This window comes from Palaemon carinicauda, chromosome 35 (genome assembly GCF_036898095.1).
Source record: "Palaemon carinicauda isolate YSFRI2023 chromosome 35, ASM3689809v2, whole genome shotgun sequence".
In the NCBI taxonomy this organism is placed as follows: Eukaryota; Metazoa; Arthropoda; class Malacostraca; order Decapoda; family Palaemonidae; genus Palaemon; species Palaemon carinicauda.
This window is the reverse complement of record NC_090759.1, coordinates 43,811,576-43,829,697: the sequence shown is the minus strand read 5'-3', so window position 1 is coordinate 43,829,697 and position 18,122 is coordinate 43,811,576. Positions and strand designations below refer to the sequence as shown.

General features: G+C 39.3%; 1 protein-coding gene across 1 annotated transcript in view; it reads right to left on the bottom strand.

Moving 5' to 3' along the window:
- Positions 1-18,122, bottom strand: part of LOC137627256 (serine-rich adhesin for platelets-like) — a 91,468-nt gene that overhangs the window by 69,113 nt on the left and 4,233 nt on the right. The window contains exon 4 of the mRNA XM_068358337.1: positions 8,743-8,837. The gene's annotated coding sequence lies outside the window, so the exon portion shown is untranslated. The remainder of the gene's footprint in view (positions 1-8,742; positions 8,838-18,122) is intronic.

Genomic DNA, 18,122 nt, shown 5'->3' with positions numbered 1-18,122 from the left:
TGTATATCGCGTACACCAAGATCATTACCGAAATGCGCCGGACCAATTGAGATGTCACAACTTTCCCACTGTGATGCAATCCCATATACAGCGGTGTATCACATGGCCATGTTTCTCCATGTATCACCCTTATTGCTCTGTGCCTGCAGTGTGCATCATCTCCCCTGGTCGCCTACTCCGCATTATGAATCGGGTATGTCACGGTGTCCTGCGTTTCGAAAAATATGTGCTGGAATATCGTCTGAAAGCAACTACGGTATTAAAATTTTTGGGATTTTATCACATCTCCTCTGATCGCCAAGGCGTATCACCCGAGTGTGACCCCAGCATTAGTCAACGCAGACTTTTACTCATCGACACCTCTTCAACCCACCCCCTCCCACTCCTAATGACTTCAACTGGTTTACTCAGTATTCCTGGGTCCTCTCTGAGACATCAGACAACCACCTACAAACCTGCTGCCAACGGAATGGCTGAATGTCTTCATCACACCCTCACAGCAGCTTTGATGTCCCACTGCAATGACTCCAACTGGTTTACTCTGCATTCCTGGTCCTCCTGAGACCAAGAACTATTCCTAAAGACAGCCTGGAAGCCTTGCCAGTTGTAATGATGTATGGCAACTCATTGGTTGCCCCTGCCGAATTTTTTCCATCTGCAACCTCCTCTGACAAACTCCAGTGCCTATGTCACATTTTGGCAAAATTTACTCCAAGCTGCCAGACTTACAAGACCCTAGCTAAACAATACACTGACAGATTTGCACGTTTTCCTGTGCAATGACACTAGCAAGCCACCTCTAACGGCCCTTACACGGGCCCTTTCCTTGTGATCCGTTGCAATTCGAAGACTTTCTTAAATAACATTCGTGACAAAGAAGACTTGGTCTCCATTGATCGCCAAAAACCTGCGTGTCTCCTGCAAGATAACCCGTCTACAGCATGCCTTTCACGAGCAGGGCACCTAGTTTCACATGTATGTCTTTTTTTTATGGGGGGGGGAGTCATGTACCACACGTGTTTCAGACACTCTCGTACATTGTGACAGCATTTTCTATTTTTCTTATAGATCGCTGTACTCCTCAATGTTAACAGAACCTGTTTAAGGCTGCCTATAAACTAGCTATCTGTTAAAATAAACTTAGTGGTATTCACCTCTCCACTCAATTACAACCTAACGGCCCACTCGCACAGTAGTTTAGAAAGGGGTAGGGGTGGAAAGGATTGAATCTGAATGCGTATGTGTGTGCGCTTGCATATCTATCTAAATATTTAGAAGCCCATTTAGACGGCTCAGATATACTAATGTGTATATATATATATATATATATATATATATATATATATATATATATATATATATATATATATTTACTATTATTATTACTATCTAAGCTATAAGCCTAGTTGGAAAAAAAAGGTGCCCAAGGGCTCCAAGAGGAAATATATCCCAGTGAGGAGAGGAAATAAGGAAATAAGTAAACAATATGAGAAGTAATGAACAATTAAAATAAAATATTTCAAAAACAGTAACAGTATAATATGTGTGTGTGTTGGAAATCTAATTCATATTACCAAAATCAGAGCCATGTTTGACAGTTTATTGGTGACACTTTCCGTTGTTTCTTCATAAGAAATTTATATCACTTATTAGATATTGTATAGTTTAAAATATTTAAATTATCAAATGTTAATGGCATGCTAAATGGAGCAAAGAGTTGTTATTAAGGATATTGATAAAAATCTTACAAAACGTATTCAGTGAAGTAGAAAATATTGCTTAGCTAGAATGGAATGTAGAATTGACAGTAAAAACAGCTATGATGAATGATCAAGGTTAATATTTGGTTTCTTGAAAAATACTTCGATCGAAGAAAGTTTTAACAACTATTCTTCACGAAAAGTTCCATAAAAATAAAATTTGCTAGACACCTACCAGTGTGGCATTACTCTACTTGCAGTCTCCCCACGCATATAACTACTAGGGCTCTCGGAGAGGAAGTAGTCATACCCTGGTGAGAGGGTGTCTGTATATACCTATCTAAATATTTAGCCGTCATTTACGACGAGATGTGTACATCAGTATATAATATTGGTGATTGCAACAATTATGAGGAGAAATGCTATAATACTCAGATGATCTTGTCCGGACTGATCTCTTGGATTGGCCAATATATGGCGTTATTTTTGTAGTGATGTCAGTCAAGATACCAGGTCTTTGTGATTCGACTTCCCTTGAAGAGTAGTAGTTGGTGGGGTTATGGGGAAAACTACATTATAATCATTTGTTTTGTAAAATACTTGCCACATGAGTTACTAACATTTAGAAATTTATGACACTTTTAACGACGAATTATCGTTTTGAATATTCTTTTATGGCTTTGTTTTACACGCTCAGTTATATGCGGTAGCCATTGAAGTTTATATAAATGTTTTAAAACTATGATTTTATTGCCTATTATAGGCTTTACAATTTTATGGAGAAACAACGAAACACATCGCCAACAAAAAGTACTCTCCATTACTGAATATATATATATATATATATATATATATATATATATATATATATATATATATAAATATATATATATATATATATATATATTTATATATATATATACATATATATATATATATATATATATATATATATATATATATATATATACACATATACAGGTATATATATATATATATATATATATATATATATATATATATATATATATATATATAGTGTGGTATAAACCGTATAAGTGGTATATACCTTACTAGGCGGTATAATACCGTGCTAGGCGATATATACCGTGCTAGGTGATATATATATATATATATATACATATATATATATATATATATATATATATATATATATCGTGCTAGGCGTTATAGTTATATGATACCGTGCAAGGCGGTATATCTTAGCAAACCACGTTTGCTTACGGTTGTACGAATATAGGTGGATGAGCAACCCGGCGGAGTAACGAGAACTTTGGATGTGGAGGAATTGCCCCTCTAAATCTTGATAAAGTTACCGGCAGTTGTGTGATGGATTGGGGTTAAGGTGATAGACAAGATCACTCTTCGGCTTCTATTCTCGATGCCCGGTGGATTATCTTACTGGAATTGGTATGGACTGGCAGGGGTCATTTGCCTTAGTTAGGTAGGCACTGCTCATCACAAGGAACTGGCTATCCTTTGATGAATTTAGCCAATGTATCCCCTATGGATTTAGTCAGTCTATGGAAAGAGAAAATGACAAAATGACCCCTAGTCCCGGGCGTAGCAGGGTGCTAAGAATATCCCGGTTTATAAATACTAAAGAAAAATTGAAAATTGGTAATTTGAATGTTAGAACCATGAATCAGATTGGAAAGTTACGGCAAGTGGACTGGATTGGTAACAGGAAATTAGCTGACCTGGAGTATGCTGCTGACGCTGTCCTTATAAGCAAAACGCCACAGGACTTGCAAAGCTTGTTCACTAGAATGCATGAAAATTCACATGAGGTCTGTCTTAAGATAAATAGAAGAAAGACAGATGATACAATGGAATATACAATGGAAGATTAAATATCATTGGAAGGAGAAAGGATTAACGAGGTGGAAACATTTGAATATTCAGGGACTAGGATCTTTAATACAGTCTTTAAAATTGGAGTTTAATGAAAAATTGAAAAAAGCAAATCCGTCAATGGCTAGGTTAAGTAGAATTTGGAAATGAAATTGCCTGAAATTACACATAAAAATCAGGCTATATATCAGTTAGTGAGATCGGTGTTATTGTTTGGACATGAGTCATGGTATGACATGGAACAATATCCAACAGAATTTTTATATATAAGAACAAAGCCCTCAGAAGAATATTGGGAGTTAAATGGCTGGACAGGATTAGAAATGCAACTGTAAAACAGATTACTCAAGCGCAATATGTGGATGAGATCATGGTGAGGGGTATAAGGAGATGGTTTGGGCATGCTCTTTGTACTCCCCAAGAGAGGTTAGTTCCTCAAACTTTCAACTGGGCTCCACAAAGCTCTTGAAGAGTTGGAAGACCCAGGGCTACATAACTGAGGACTATGAAGCGTGAAGTAGATGATGAATGGAGAAGTATTGACTTAAAGCTCAAGATAGAGACAACTAGCGAAATCCAACTAAGGCTCTTTGTGTTAATAAATGTAAGAGGAGATTATGAAATATATATATATATATATATATATATATATATATATATATATATATATATATATATATAGTTATAGTTCTATGTTATTCTTATCGGACAATATTATTTTTATTATTATTATTACTTGCTAAGGTAAAACCGTAAAACCATAGTTAGAAAAGAAGGATACTCTAAGCCCTAAAGCCCCAACAGTGAAATTAGCACAGATGGAATAGTGTGCCTGAGTGAACCCTCAAATAAGAGAACTTTAAACCAAGACAATGAAAGACGATGGTACAGAGGCAATGGCGCTAACCAAGACCAGAGAACAATGGTTTGATTTTGGAGTGTCCTCCTAGTAGAGCTGCTTACCTCAGCTAAAGATACTCTTCTACCCTTACCAAGAGAAAATAGACACTGAACAATTACAAAGCAATCGTTAGTCCCTTGAGTGATGAAGACATTTTTGTTTATCTAATTGTAGTTAGGTGTTGATGGGAGAGGTAGATGTGTAAAGAATACAATAGGCCAGCGTATTCGGAGTATGTATAGGCAAAGGAAAAATGAGCCGTAACTATTAGAGGGATCAAATGTAGTACTATCTGGCCAGTCGAAGGACCCAATAATTATCTAATTAGAAAACAATTATTAGAAATAATTCTGCCTTTGAATGTGTTAATGATGATGGGTTTGTTTTTAATCTTAAACAAATGAGGTGTAATGAAACAATATAAATATAATTGAATTCTTGAATAATAAACTACATTGCAAAGATTAGATGTTGGTAGACAACATTATGACTATAGTAATATAAACTCTGATGTTCTTCAAGGCAGTGTTTTTGGCTCTTTACTTATACATTAAATGGTTTGTCATCGGAAATAAATTTGTTGCTTATGTAGCCAATGCTACTGTATTCGGTTTGTATCAATCCAATCTCCCGAGTGTGGACGTAATGTTGTTGAATCTCTTGCTAGATTAGTGCATAGAGCAAATGATGATATATGAAATTAAACCATAACTCAAGGCAATATTGTTAGCAGGTATAGGCCACTGGATCCTCCCTACCCAGATCTTTCATTTGTGAATGATTCTCTATCCATTTACAAATCATTTAGAATTCTACTGTAGGTATCTTGCTTGGTTTCAGTTTCCCTTTCGAGAAACACATCGTGGCTCTCTTCCTCAATTGCACAAAATATTGGCATATTGAGAAAATCTTTCAAGATTTTTTGGGAGGTGCATCTTAAGGATATTTTAAAATAATGCTGAATGTAATAAAGGAAAGATAAAATCAGAGAAACCCATAGACATCTTAAAAGGAAGGACTGTTAACTGGTAAGCTTAGGATTTGGAACTTGGTTGCTAGAATTAACTTGGAGCATATCTACAATTGGTTCTGAACGGCCCAGAAACTAATCTTGGTGTCAAAATGGGCTTTTCAGAGGACGGCGGATTAAACGGTGTAAATGTACGAGGTCATTTTGAAGGGCAAAAGGTCAAATAGCATAATTTGGTTGAAAAGTAGCCTAAAATGCTCTCAGTATGGGCTAAAAGAGTGATCTTGGCCTCTATTTAGGGGTTTTAGGAGCGAATTTAAAGAGTAATTGGGCTAGAAGTGGTTTTGGTGTTTGTTTATTGGCTAAAATGACTTCTAGATGAAATAAAAAGGATAATAAAATGAACATTACTAACTCCATGAATATTCTATCAACTCGATGTGCATATGCATATCAAAAGAGTTATACGAATAACAAGAAGTACTCAATTTAACAACTTTTCTCGCCTCCTCACACAACCAAGTTACTTCTCTTAGACACTTTTATAAAGTACATATGTCTTAGAGTAAACATTAGCTACTGTCACGCAAGCTTCATGAATTACTGCCAAAGGGCTATTAATAGATATTGCTTGGCTAAGGTGAATACGTTAGCAGCGAAGGTTACAGCCAATAAATACTTTATGAGCAGCGTGTACGAAGTGAACAGTGGAAATTTTTAGTGAAGTCAAGACATCTCTGTTCAAATTAGATATAAAATCAGAATCTGCGAGGTCTTCAACGCTCTCTAGTTCTTCAAAAGCCACAGTCCCATGGAGTTTATGCTCTCAAAACCCTGCTAAGAAAATGATTTTGTGCTTTAATGTCTCGTCAATTTATCAGTTCCTCATTGTCAGTAATGGGAAGATCATATTTATCAGTGTCAATGGAAATGTTGTTTGCGCAAGACATAGCTTGTGATGGGGTTAGTGGAGATTCTTGGTTTCCGCACTTCCTTTGATGTTAAGTGTCAATATAAAAATTTCCTCACCGAAATTACTCTTGTAGTCCACTTACAGCAAATATTTATTCAAATTTTCAGTAAAATTATGCTATTTAAATTTCTAAAAGTTTACCTTTTGACTTTAAATATGACCTTTCCATCTATTGGTGATGAAGCCATTGAACATCTCAGATCTTAACAACCTAATATAGACGTCACTGAGGTCATTAACTCTATTTATCAGCCAAATTATATTATTTGACCTAGTGACCTTCAGAATAACCTTCTGGTACATTTACAATAGCATCATTGAGTCCGAAAAAAAACTGCATTAAACACTCGGATCAGTTTTCTAGGTCATCTAGGACCAGTTTTAGAGATACATCCAAGTTAAATCTAGCACCAAAGTTCCAAACACTGAGTGGCGTAGTGCGCAGTCCTTCCTTTAAGAAGTCTATTTTTCTATTTCTATGCTAGTGAGCCAGGTCTCCAAGAACTGAACACATGGCAGTTTCTCCACTTCTTAATATAATTCATACACGTGATCGTATTTACACCATTTGTAATAACCAGTCCAACCCAATTGATGACTGCTTTTCCAATCATTTCTCAATTCCTCTGTCTCCTAATGTTTTTCATAAAAAAAAGAAAGTAACAAACCACATTTAGAAATAACGTACAGTATATCTTGAATTTACATTTTGTATAAATGTATTAAGGTGTGTATGATGTATCCTTAGTTACCAATATCAGATGAATATGAAATTTTCTTTTGAAAATATCCTATAAAAATGTTTAGAGTGAAGAGCCATCGAATATTAAAGTTTTTTTGGTTAAGACTTATGAATTTTATAAAAGAAACTAAGAAGTAAAATGAGAATTCCTTGAATGAAAAGTGAAATCTCCATAAAAAGGCAACAAAGTCATGGTAGTTATCTTGATCCCCACTTGGCAGTGATTACTATTGAGGACGTCTCAGACCTGATTTTACAATAGGATATTTATATGAAATGTTATAAAAATCACTTCATATATGCCAAACAAAATACAACAAGTGAATCTAAGCTTTGGTCTTAATTACACTCTTTGGTTAGGCAATCTAAATTCCAAATCACAAAGATTTTCTAAGAGGCTAACAACCTGATCTTTGAAAACTAACTATGTCGATAATTAGGAAATTGATCAAGATTTTAAACCCAAAGTATCACTATATGAACTGGTGATACGTTTGCAATAACCTACTATTTGATTTGTTTATTTTCTCTCATCCATGTAACTACAAGGCACAGATGGTGCTAGAAGGAGGTGCTTATTTAGAGGCGACTGAAAATTGCTTGGAAAAATACCAGGCAACGAAATAGCATAATTTGATGTTTCAATGATGGATATACAATTGTGCTTATTCTTTAATGAAAGACGAAAATTGAGGAATAACTATTTTGAAAAGTAACGTTGAAAAAAATGTGACAAAGGAATGACAAGGGATATGAATGACGGGGGAAGGGGACGATCAGGGAGACGAATGATTAAGGAAATATAGGAGTAGAGAAATGTTTTTTAAGAAAGGATAAGAAAAAGAGATAATTTTGATAAGGAAAAATGTGGAAAAATATGCTTTTGAAAATGTTAGATAAGTGAATATTTGTTATATTGAAATAAGAAAACGAAGAGTAAAGAAGGTCTGATAAAGGAAGGGGCAGATTCAGCAAAGAAGAAATTAAATAAAAATGAAATGATTTTCATTATGTATAGTCAGGAAATGGTTAAATTGTGGAAACAAATTATTTTAGAAGGATAATGGAAAATTATTATTGATAAAATCTAAGATTAGAAAGGTAATTATTTGGTAAAGATAAAATTAGAAAATATAAAACTAGATATGATTAGGAGAGATAAGATTGATAGAAAAGGAGACAGGGCTACCATGACTAGAGAGAAAGATAAAGGAAAGGTAATAACTTGGGAAAGAATGCTGTAATACGGCCAAGTTTATGAAGAGTCACTAGGGGAAGGCATGATTATAAATATGTAAAATACGACGAAGTTAGGAATAAAGAAAAACAAAGAAATATATGTTTACAAAAGCTAAAATCGGTGAATGGCATAACAGGGAAGATCACTAAAGAATAATTGTCTTATTCTTTAGTGATCTTCCCTGTTACGCCATTTACCGATTCCTGACCTCAGAAAGGTGATGTCAGGAAAAACTGTGTTTAAGGGTGATATGATCAGCAAAAATTGAGATTAGTAAAAAGTAAGACTCAAGGAGCAAACATTAAGGCCAACTATAGCCTACGTCAAGGTTGTCATCTTACCTGTTCTCGTCCAGGTCGTAGCCTTTGATACATTTTCTCGGCATGCGGATCATAGTAGTGGTCTTCGTCTTCAGAATCCGTCCTATACATATTCACTGTGGGGAGAAGGTCAAATTATTTCCAATAAGAAAATCTATTGGCTTCAATTAGCTTGCAACTCATTTTTTGGGCTCAAGCCATGTCGTCCTGATGGAAGTTCCTAATTGGTAGCTTTCTAGGGTATATTTAACTACAGTGATATTCCCAGAGAATTTTACCTTAAGGTATCCAGAATTCTAACTCCTGGAGCGAATATCCCTAAATAATCTCACAGGGATATCACATAATATCAGAGGACGTATTCTTGACACGTCACATAGCTATCTTCGCCCTGAACAGTATTAACGCTTCGAGGGGGAAATAGTGACAAGAATCCGAAACGAGAATGAAAAGAGAGCCGCTCATAAGGCATCTCTCCTATTCCGTTTCCAGTGTGTATCTGATGAAGGCGGTAGTGCCCTCTTTATTCCTTTTTCGTGTAGCTCAACTACTCGGTGTTTTCCCTGTGTTCTCTCGTTATTTTGGACTTAATTCAACTTTTTGATGACTTCTCCGGCATCTTCTGCCTCTGGAAAGTTGAGTATTATCTTTACTATGTATAAATGTAAGCTCTTGTCGTTTTGAATGAAATCAAAAGTGATTTTAACGTAAACAAGAGCTGTGATATGATCATAAGAGCGATGCTGTCGCTCGCTCTTATGGGTCAGTTAGTTAGCTAGAGCGACGTTCCCGGTTAGTTACGCTGTAATAATTTTGCTAATTAGCTACAGTACTCTAGAAATGCTTATATTGTTCGGTCAGTGTTAGCTCGGTGATTTCGACATGGGTCAAGGTACCGATCCTGCCTTTTCCGAGGCTTCGTAGCCTAGTCGTCTGGCATTAATACTTTCATGCATAGTATAAGTTTTTCCGAGTGTTATTTTATTGAAGCTATAGGCAAATATTTTATACATGCAAGATATCGTTGAATGTTTTTTCCAAGATTGTATACGAGAGAGTTTCGGTGATTTAGGTAATCGATTCTCACCTTACTTAGCTAGTATTCTAGGTACAGTAGTATACTTTCGCACATCCCCGATTGTTCTTTTCTCCTCCGGAGGCCAAGTTCAATCCCTCTCTCCCTCTGAAAGCCCTTGACTTAATCCTAGTGGTTCTACCTGTATATTAATCCAGGTATTACTATTCTAGGATATTTCTGCCCTGTCCTGATAACCAGAGTGACTAGTTTTTTGGTTTGGGCAGAACTTCAGAGTTTTTAGTCTGTGGTCTGCTTCTTCCTAGCATGGAGAATGAGTCTCCTTTGCTAGGTTAGGGGCGGACACAGGAAGCTTTGCTTCCCTAGTCCATGTCGGAAGGATTGTGATGATTCCTTCCTAGCAGACTGTCCTGTGTCGTTTTTTCTCGGGCTGGAGAATGAGTTTCTTGGTTGCCCGACGAAATAACTTCACCTAACTTTGTTCTGGTTGGGAGGAGGATAGCAAGCATTGCCAGTCTTCCTCCCTAATAGACAACTCTTGGTTAGGATGAGCTCCCTAACTGCTGAGTGTATCTCTTGCTAGAACGAAGTCTTTAGGACCCTTATCCCTTCCCCACCTCTCTTTCTCTTATTTTCCTGGCCATAGTCCTTCTCCCGTACCTAGCATAGGTTAGGATGGAGGACCGGCTCAGCTCTCTGCCGTCCATCATTACGTGCCGGCCGGCTGAGACCCTTTGTTCTTTGCAGAGTGAACCCCAGACCTCCCTTGGTCTCTCTTCCATGTCTGCCGGTAGAGCCCGGCAGGCTGTGGATTCTTTGGAAGCCTGAATGCTACATTCTCCCCTTCCATAAGTTCACTCTTTCTGGATGGAAGGTCGTATGGCAGGCCGCTTTATAACCTTACATCCATACTGTTTCTCTGACTATTGTGTTGGACCCCTATCCCGGCTGCTGGCTTGACAGCCAACTGCCGGGCAGGTAGAGGTTCTCTGGTTCTTGGCTACTGTCTCCGGGCATGGTTTTATTACCTTTTCCGGCCGGCAGTGGAATCACAGCCTGAATCCGCTGGCCGCTACGATTAGCGGCCGGCAGCCGAGTTTTAGTGTTTTCATCCGTCGACTGGCAATGATTGCCGGCCGGCACACAGTCGCGAATCAGAGGGCTGCTGCCTATTAGTTAAAGATAGTATATCTTTGATCTATAAAGGGGTAGTTGCCGGCCGGCACAATAGCATGCGATGTACAGTAGTTGCTATATTCGTAGTGTAGTACACACTGCATTAGTAGAAACTGCTGTACAGAGTTTGTGATAACACTAAAGTTCTTCATAATACTTAATGTTATCTTGTACAGCCTTTTGTTGAGACCGTACTTTATATAGAAAGTGAGTTCTTCCTGTATTCTTTCAATCCTGTATATTAAAACTACACATTAAATTTCCGTTTAGGAAATTACATAAGGTATTCTAGTATAGAATTAACCTTAGTTTTAATATTTTGGGAGGTTACGGCAATTGACTGGACAGGAAATACAAGTATGTGTCTTTCCTTCTTTCTTTTATAGTTTTTCTATATAAGGTAAATGTTTCAATATAAGTGAAAAGCCTTCACTTGATACTCATGGATTTTTCTTCTCTTTACAGGAGGACCATCCGAAGTGCGGGAGTGTGTTCTGTAATGTCCGCAGTAAGTACTTCTGTGGACATCAATTTTGTAGGAGGCACGCAGGATGCGCAGCCTCCAGAGGTGATCTCCGGTATTGGGAGCCTCAGGTTTGTACAGTATGTTCTAACCTGATTACCGAGGCTTTTGACGACCCCAAGTCGACGGAGTCAAGGGATGCTGCTAGGGAAGAGTTGCGATCCTGGGTGAGGGGTTTTCAGAAAAACACCTCAGGCCCCTACCTTCCAAATGAGAAGATGAGGGCCTATCTTTTCCCTAAAGCATCGGCTGATGCAATCATCCCCCAGCCTCAGGTGGAGATACCAACTACCCAGAATCCAGTGGATTCTGAGGTCTCGGCCGCTCTTCAAGACATACAATTGGACGATAGGATGTCGGAGGTGTCGGATTCTACAGAGAAGGACCTTCTAGGAGAAGGTCAAGAGGAGGAGCTGTGCCAGACTCCTCAAGTAGAAGAGGAAGAAATCGATGAGGTGTCGGTTACATCGGTTCCGGACCCAGAACCTGTTCCCTCTACATCTTCTGCTATCCCAGATGACCTGGGAAGGACTCTTTCTTCTATTGTTGAGATGATCCAAAAAATTCAGAAGAATGATGAGAAGGAGGCTGCAATGAAACTGGACATACATAGACTCGCAACATCACGTGGGCCCCAGAAGCGACTCAACGTGAAGGATCTTCCTTTGTGTTCGGATACCAATCCTTGGAGGTATGCCGAACATATGCCAATGACAATCGGGAAGATCGTCATATCTGAAAAGTTGGGAGCAATTCCCCTGGAAGAGGTGGAATTTTGGCCCAATAAGGATTCCTACCCGGACTGTTATGTCCGCCTTAGGAAGGAGCCAGCCTCAAAGGAGGAGACTGAGCCAAAGGAGGTCATAGTTTTGGACCATAGTAAAGCTCAGGCGTTACTATTGAGCTCGATGAAAGAGAGGGGCTTCACGAACTCAAAGGTGCCAGCCTTGAGTAAGAAGCTTCCCTCTTTTGTGGCCTCTCCTATCAGAGCCTTTCCCTTCATGGAAAAGGGATATAAGGCAGCCTTAAAGGCGGTGGAGGAAGGGAAACCATGTCCCTCCTTGGAGGAGTACAAGCCGTTATCTCTGACCTTGTCCTTGGACCAAGAAGACTGGAAGGACGCACACCTTACTTTCTCAGTCGGGAAGCTGGAAGCTGATATTGCTGAACGTCAGTTCGGTGAGGAACTCCCTAAGCAGTCGGAGCATCTCTTGCGCAGGGAGCAAGAGACGAAGGAAATACTTGCGGCATCGATGTTGTTGCAAACGACATTAGAAACAATGGCAAGTGACCCCAAGATCCAGGACATATTCATGGTAGTGGCCAAAACTCATCTGGCCACAGTTACGAAGGATCTCTATACCTTTATTAAAGCTAGGAGAGCCTGTAGAGAGTTCGTGTTCGCCTCGGCTGCGGTGAGGCACGAACCGAGGAAACTGATATCCTCTTGTATCTGGGGTAAAGACCTTCTTTCCCAATGATGTGGTTAAAGAGGTAGTAGACAAGGCCGCCACAGAGAATAGGAACCTTCTCAAAAAGTGGGGCTTAAATCTTAAGAGGAAGTCTTCTCAGGATGAGGGTCCCCAACCCAAGAGGAAGACAAAAAGGACTAGGCCATCTTCTCGGCCGGCTATACCTTACCGACAGCAACAACAGCAACAACATCCTGTGACCGCGGTGCCTCAGATAATGGCACAACCTCCAACCACGTACCAACTGGTACCTCAACAAGTGGCGATTCAGTCGCCAGTTTTTAATCCAGCCTTCGAAAGGCAGACTTCTTCCTTTCGTTCGTGGGCTAGAGGAACAGCCAGAGGTTCTTCTAGACGCCCTTCGAGAGGAAGGGGATCCAGGGGAGGACGCGGTCAAGGAGGCAAGGCCTCAGGTCCACAACAGCAGAAGTGAGATGCTTCCAGTAGGAGGGAGGCTACAGCTATTTAGGGATCGCTGGACCTTCGATCCCTGGGCCCACAGCCTAATAAAGAAGGGACTAGGTTGGAGTTGGAGCAGCCCTCCACCTTCCAACACTCAACCCCCGTTCTGGAAGAATACGTTTGAGAGCTCTTAGACAAAAGAGTGATATGGAAAGTTAAGTCCATCAAATTTCAAGGGAGACTGTTTTGTGTTCCAAAGAAAGACTCAGAAAAACTCAGTCATTCTTGACTTGTCGCCACTCAACAAGTTCATAATAAACTATAAGTTCAGAATGCTCACACTTCAACACATAAGGACCCTACTGCCCAAGAGGGCATATACAGTCTCTATAGACTTGTCTGACGCTTATTGGCACGTTCCAATTAATCGCCACCTCTCCTCCTACCTAGGCTTTAAGTTACATAGAAAACTTTACGCCTTCAGAGCCATGCCTTTCAGGCTAAACATAGCCCCAAGGATTTTCACGAAGCTCGCAAACGCAGCCGTCCGTCAATCATGCCTAAAGGGGGTCCAAGTAGTAGCCTACTTGGACGACTGGCTGGTGTGGGCAGCATCCAGGACAGAATGCATGCAAGCTTCTAAGAGAGTGATCCAGTTCCTGGAACATCTGGGATTCAAGATCAATATAAAAAAGTCTCTACTTTCTCCAGCTCAAAAATTTCAGTGGTTGGGAATCCATTGGAATTTGGAGTCACATCAACTTTCCATTCCTGGGAAGAAGAGGAAGGAAATAGCAGGATCTGTCAAGAGACTGCTGAAATCCAAACGGATATCAAGACGCGAACAGGAGAGAGTGCTGGGCTCTCTACAGTTTGCTTCAATAACAGATCCAGTGCTAAGAGCACAGCTAAAGGATGCAACAGGAGTCTGGAGGAAATACGCATCAAACGCGCGAAGAGATCTAATAAGACCTCTACCGACTCGACTGCGATCGCTTCTCAAGCCGTGGTCCAATGCCAAGCAACTGAAGAAATCAATACTTCTTCAACCTCCTCCCCCGTCAGTAACTATCCACACAGACACTTCAAAGGAAGGCTGGGGAGGTCACTCTCATCAGAAGAGAGTCCAAGGAGCTTGGTCCAATCTCTTCGAGTCATTTCACATCAAATTTCTAGAAGCCATGGCAGTGCTTCTGACTTTAAAGAAGGTATCTCCTCGCCACTCGACCCACATAAGACTGGTTCTAGACAGCGAGGTGATAGTGAGACGCCTGAATCGACAAGGGTCGAGGTCACCTCAAATCAACCAAGTGATGTTGGCCATTTTTCGTTTGGCATTAAGGAAAAAATGGCACCTGTCAGCAGTTCACATTCAAGGGTTCCGCAATATGAGAGCGGACGCTCTATCCAGGTTTCCACCAATAGAGTCAGAATGGTCCCTTAATGCAGGATCGTTCTCCTTCATCTCGAATCAAGTCCCGGAGCTGCAGATAGACCTCTTTGCGACGAAAGACAACAAGAAAATGGATCGTTATGTGTCCCCATACGAGGATCCTCTAGCTGAGGCCGTGGACGCTATGTCCCTAGACTGGAACAGATGGTCCGGTATTTATCTGTTCCCTCCGCACAACCTCCTTTGAAGGTCCTTGACAAGCTGAGATCCTTCAAAGGGAAGGTGGCAATAATGGCCCACAAGTGGCCAAATAGCGTGTGGTTCCCTCCGGCATTGGAACTACCTCTAAAATTGGTTCCGCTACCGGATCCATCCCTGTCTCAGCGAGTACAGAAGTCGACTGTCTTCGCTTCATTGCAGAAAACCAGAAACCTACATCTCATGCGTGTCCGGAAAATTCACCGCCAGCAATTCACCGCCAGCAAATCACCGTCAGCAAATCGCCGTTGAAGAAAATTCACCGCCAGCATACCATTCACCGTTAAAGAATTTAACAAATAATAAATCTGTAATTTTTTTTTTTATTTTACACATTATAAAAGACATTTAGAAATCTGTATTTGTTGCTACGACATTCTATTTATTTGTTTATACATTCATAATTAAAATAACTGCTTAAAAGGAAAAGAAATAAAATAAAATTTTAAAGAATATAAATTCGAACATAAAAATCTAGTATGAAATATTATGAGCTATTCCACGCAAGTAATCAATAACATTTACGTCTGGATCATAGTTTCCGACAAGTCTTCGAAGTCGTTGGGCGCAATCTCGATATTTTTTCTTTTTTTTTGGGAGGTTCCCGACCAGCTACGTTTTGCTCAAATATAACTTGATTCAATGCCTGTTCTTTCTTAATGCAGTCAATAAATTTCCAGATGTTTGGATGGCATGCTGTCATCTGTTCTTCAAAAGCTCTGTGCCACCCTTCTACAGAATTGTTTGTCTACGGAAAATTATGTAATACAGCTTCAGAAACGTTCCACATTTCGTGCGGAAATTTGGGTGGTCGACGACGCTGTCTTCTGTCTGGACGTCCTATCCAGGTATCTTCAAAATAATCCAAGACTGCTTGGACCTCAGGGGGGAAAATATCGCTGTCACATAACTCTTCGAATGTAGATACGACTCTCTCTGTTGGTACGAATGCTATTGCAGGGAGCATTCGCAGACTTAAAGCAATATCTGCATCATTTTCATACCTCTCTTTTAACCCATGACATCGAATAGTACGCATGATACACTGGCAAAAATGGAAAAAACAGCCATTTTGCTTAATTTAGAGAAATGTGTTTTTACATGCTTTTATCATAGCTTTTTCAAAATCTGTTGTTATTGACAATGGGGGTAGAGACGTGAGTAAGTTCTTTATCTTTCCCAAAAATATTTCATACGTTTCTTGAGCTTTATCTGGCAATAAGGCATATACCAACGGCAATGAAATATTTTCCTTTAAACCATGTAGAGTGTATAACTGAAAGAATAATAACGGGACGGTTTTGAAGGTTCCATCCGCATACCAATGTTGGCTTTCAGCTAACAATTGTAGATTTCACTGCGTGCTGAAGATCATTATGCGCTTTTCAATATTACCAGAATCAAAATATAAGAACTTCTCCCCATTTGGCAACGTAGTAAAACCCCCAGGAAAAGTGATATGTTTACGATGAGATGGAAGAGCTGGACCAGAAATACTTTTATATCTTATAATTCGCATTGTTCTTTCCAACGTATCTGTACTTGGAAGCTTTCCTGCTGCTGCTTGACTGCATCCATCAAAAGCAATTGATAATATTGAATAAGGCGAGTCTGTTGAATTCTTCGCTTTGATACGAACTTCTTCACAAATCTTTGCTGCCTCGACATTGGCGGCATCTGCAAGATGATTATGCTCATTCAAAGTCTTAACAATTTTGTCACCCACTGTGGTTACTCGTGCACGACACTTTGTCTTCTGGTGCCGCTCACATTTCCAATGGATTTTATCCTCAATTTGTCTTTATTTGACGTACATATAGTTATTAATGCACAATTCCTTCTTTCCTTTCTCACTCTGAATGAACCGATGGGCCATTTTAAAGAAGTGTGTTAGATATACAGTATATGTCTAAAAGAGCGAGACAACGCTGAACCGCAATGAAAGTGTTGCTTCAAAGGCTTCAGAAAATTTTAATTTATAAAGAATAAAACTCAATAATAGGTGAACTGTTAGTTTTTGTTTTCAAACTATCTATTTATACCATTCGGGATAATTTTGAAGCGATTGTTAGGCGATAAAATACTCTAAAAAAGGAAATGGGTGAATTGTTTTGCAATGAATTGTTAGGCGGTGATTTGCTAGCAGTGAATTTTCCTTAACGGTGAATTGCTGACGGTGATTTGCAGGCGGTGAATTGCTGGCGGTGAATTTTCCTAAACTCATCTCATGATTTTCTTTCCCTAGTTTCTTACCAAGAACATGCTACCCACCATCAGGTGGGGTCCCTAGAGAATCTGCCCTCTGAAGGAAGATGTATCTCTATGTCCAGTGGGGTGCCTAAAGGTCTATCTTCATAGAACTTCAGACTTTATGGGAGGACAGCTGTTCAGAGGAGAAACCTCGGGCTCAAGGTTTTCTATTACTAAGGGCGAAACTCACCTGTGTTATTTGCAAACCGGGTCCTGACAGTACACCCGCTAGTCATGATCCGAGAGGAGTTGCTTCTTCCATAAAATTTCCTTATTTATATGGACCTTGAACATCCTTGTTCGTACACCAGCTGGTGGTCATCCAAGGTGTTCTTTATGCACTATGCAAAGCAAGTGGAGCAACTCAAGTAATCTGTGGTAGCAGCAGGTAGAATCCTTTAACCTTCTGTTTTAACTCTGCGAGGAACAGTGTAATTAATTTGGGACGATTAATTAAGAGGGTGGGTGTGTAGTCACTTTGTGTACTACACAATAAGCGATAGGCCACGAAAGTGTCCTTACAAACTGTTCCATTGACGTTGGTGAACTATAGCATAATACGGACACTTGTGCCAAGCGTTTCTTATGCTAGTGTAATTAAACAGTATACAGACTGTAGCATTATTACTAATTCATTTGAAGTGGCAAGTCTGTTTCATGGTAGATAAAACAATATTTTCTATTGACTGTTTTCTTTGTGCTTTAATAGATATCATCCACTTTTTATAAATTTTATAAAGGTAGATCTGATATGCACGTTTATTAAGTTTTAATAAACTAGTTCATAGTGAACCCTGCGTTTTATTCGCCCTCACTCATTTTTATTAGATATGTACTGAGCATTAAGATTAAAATATGGATATTTTTATCATGGTATATCTTTTAAGATTG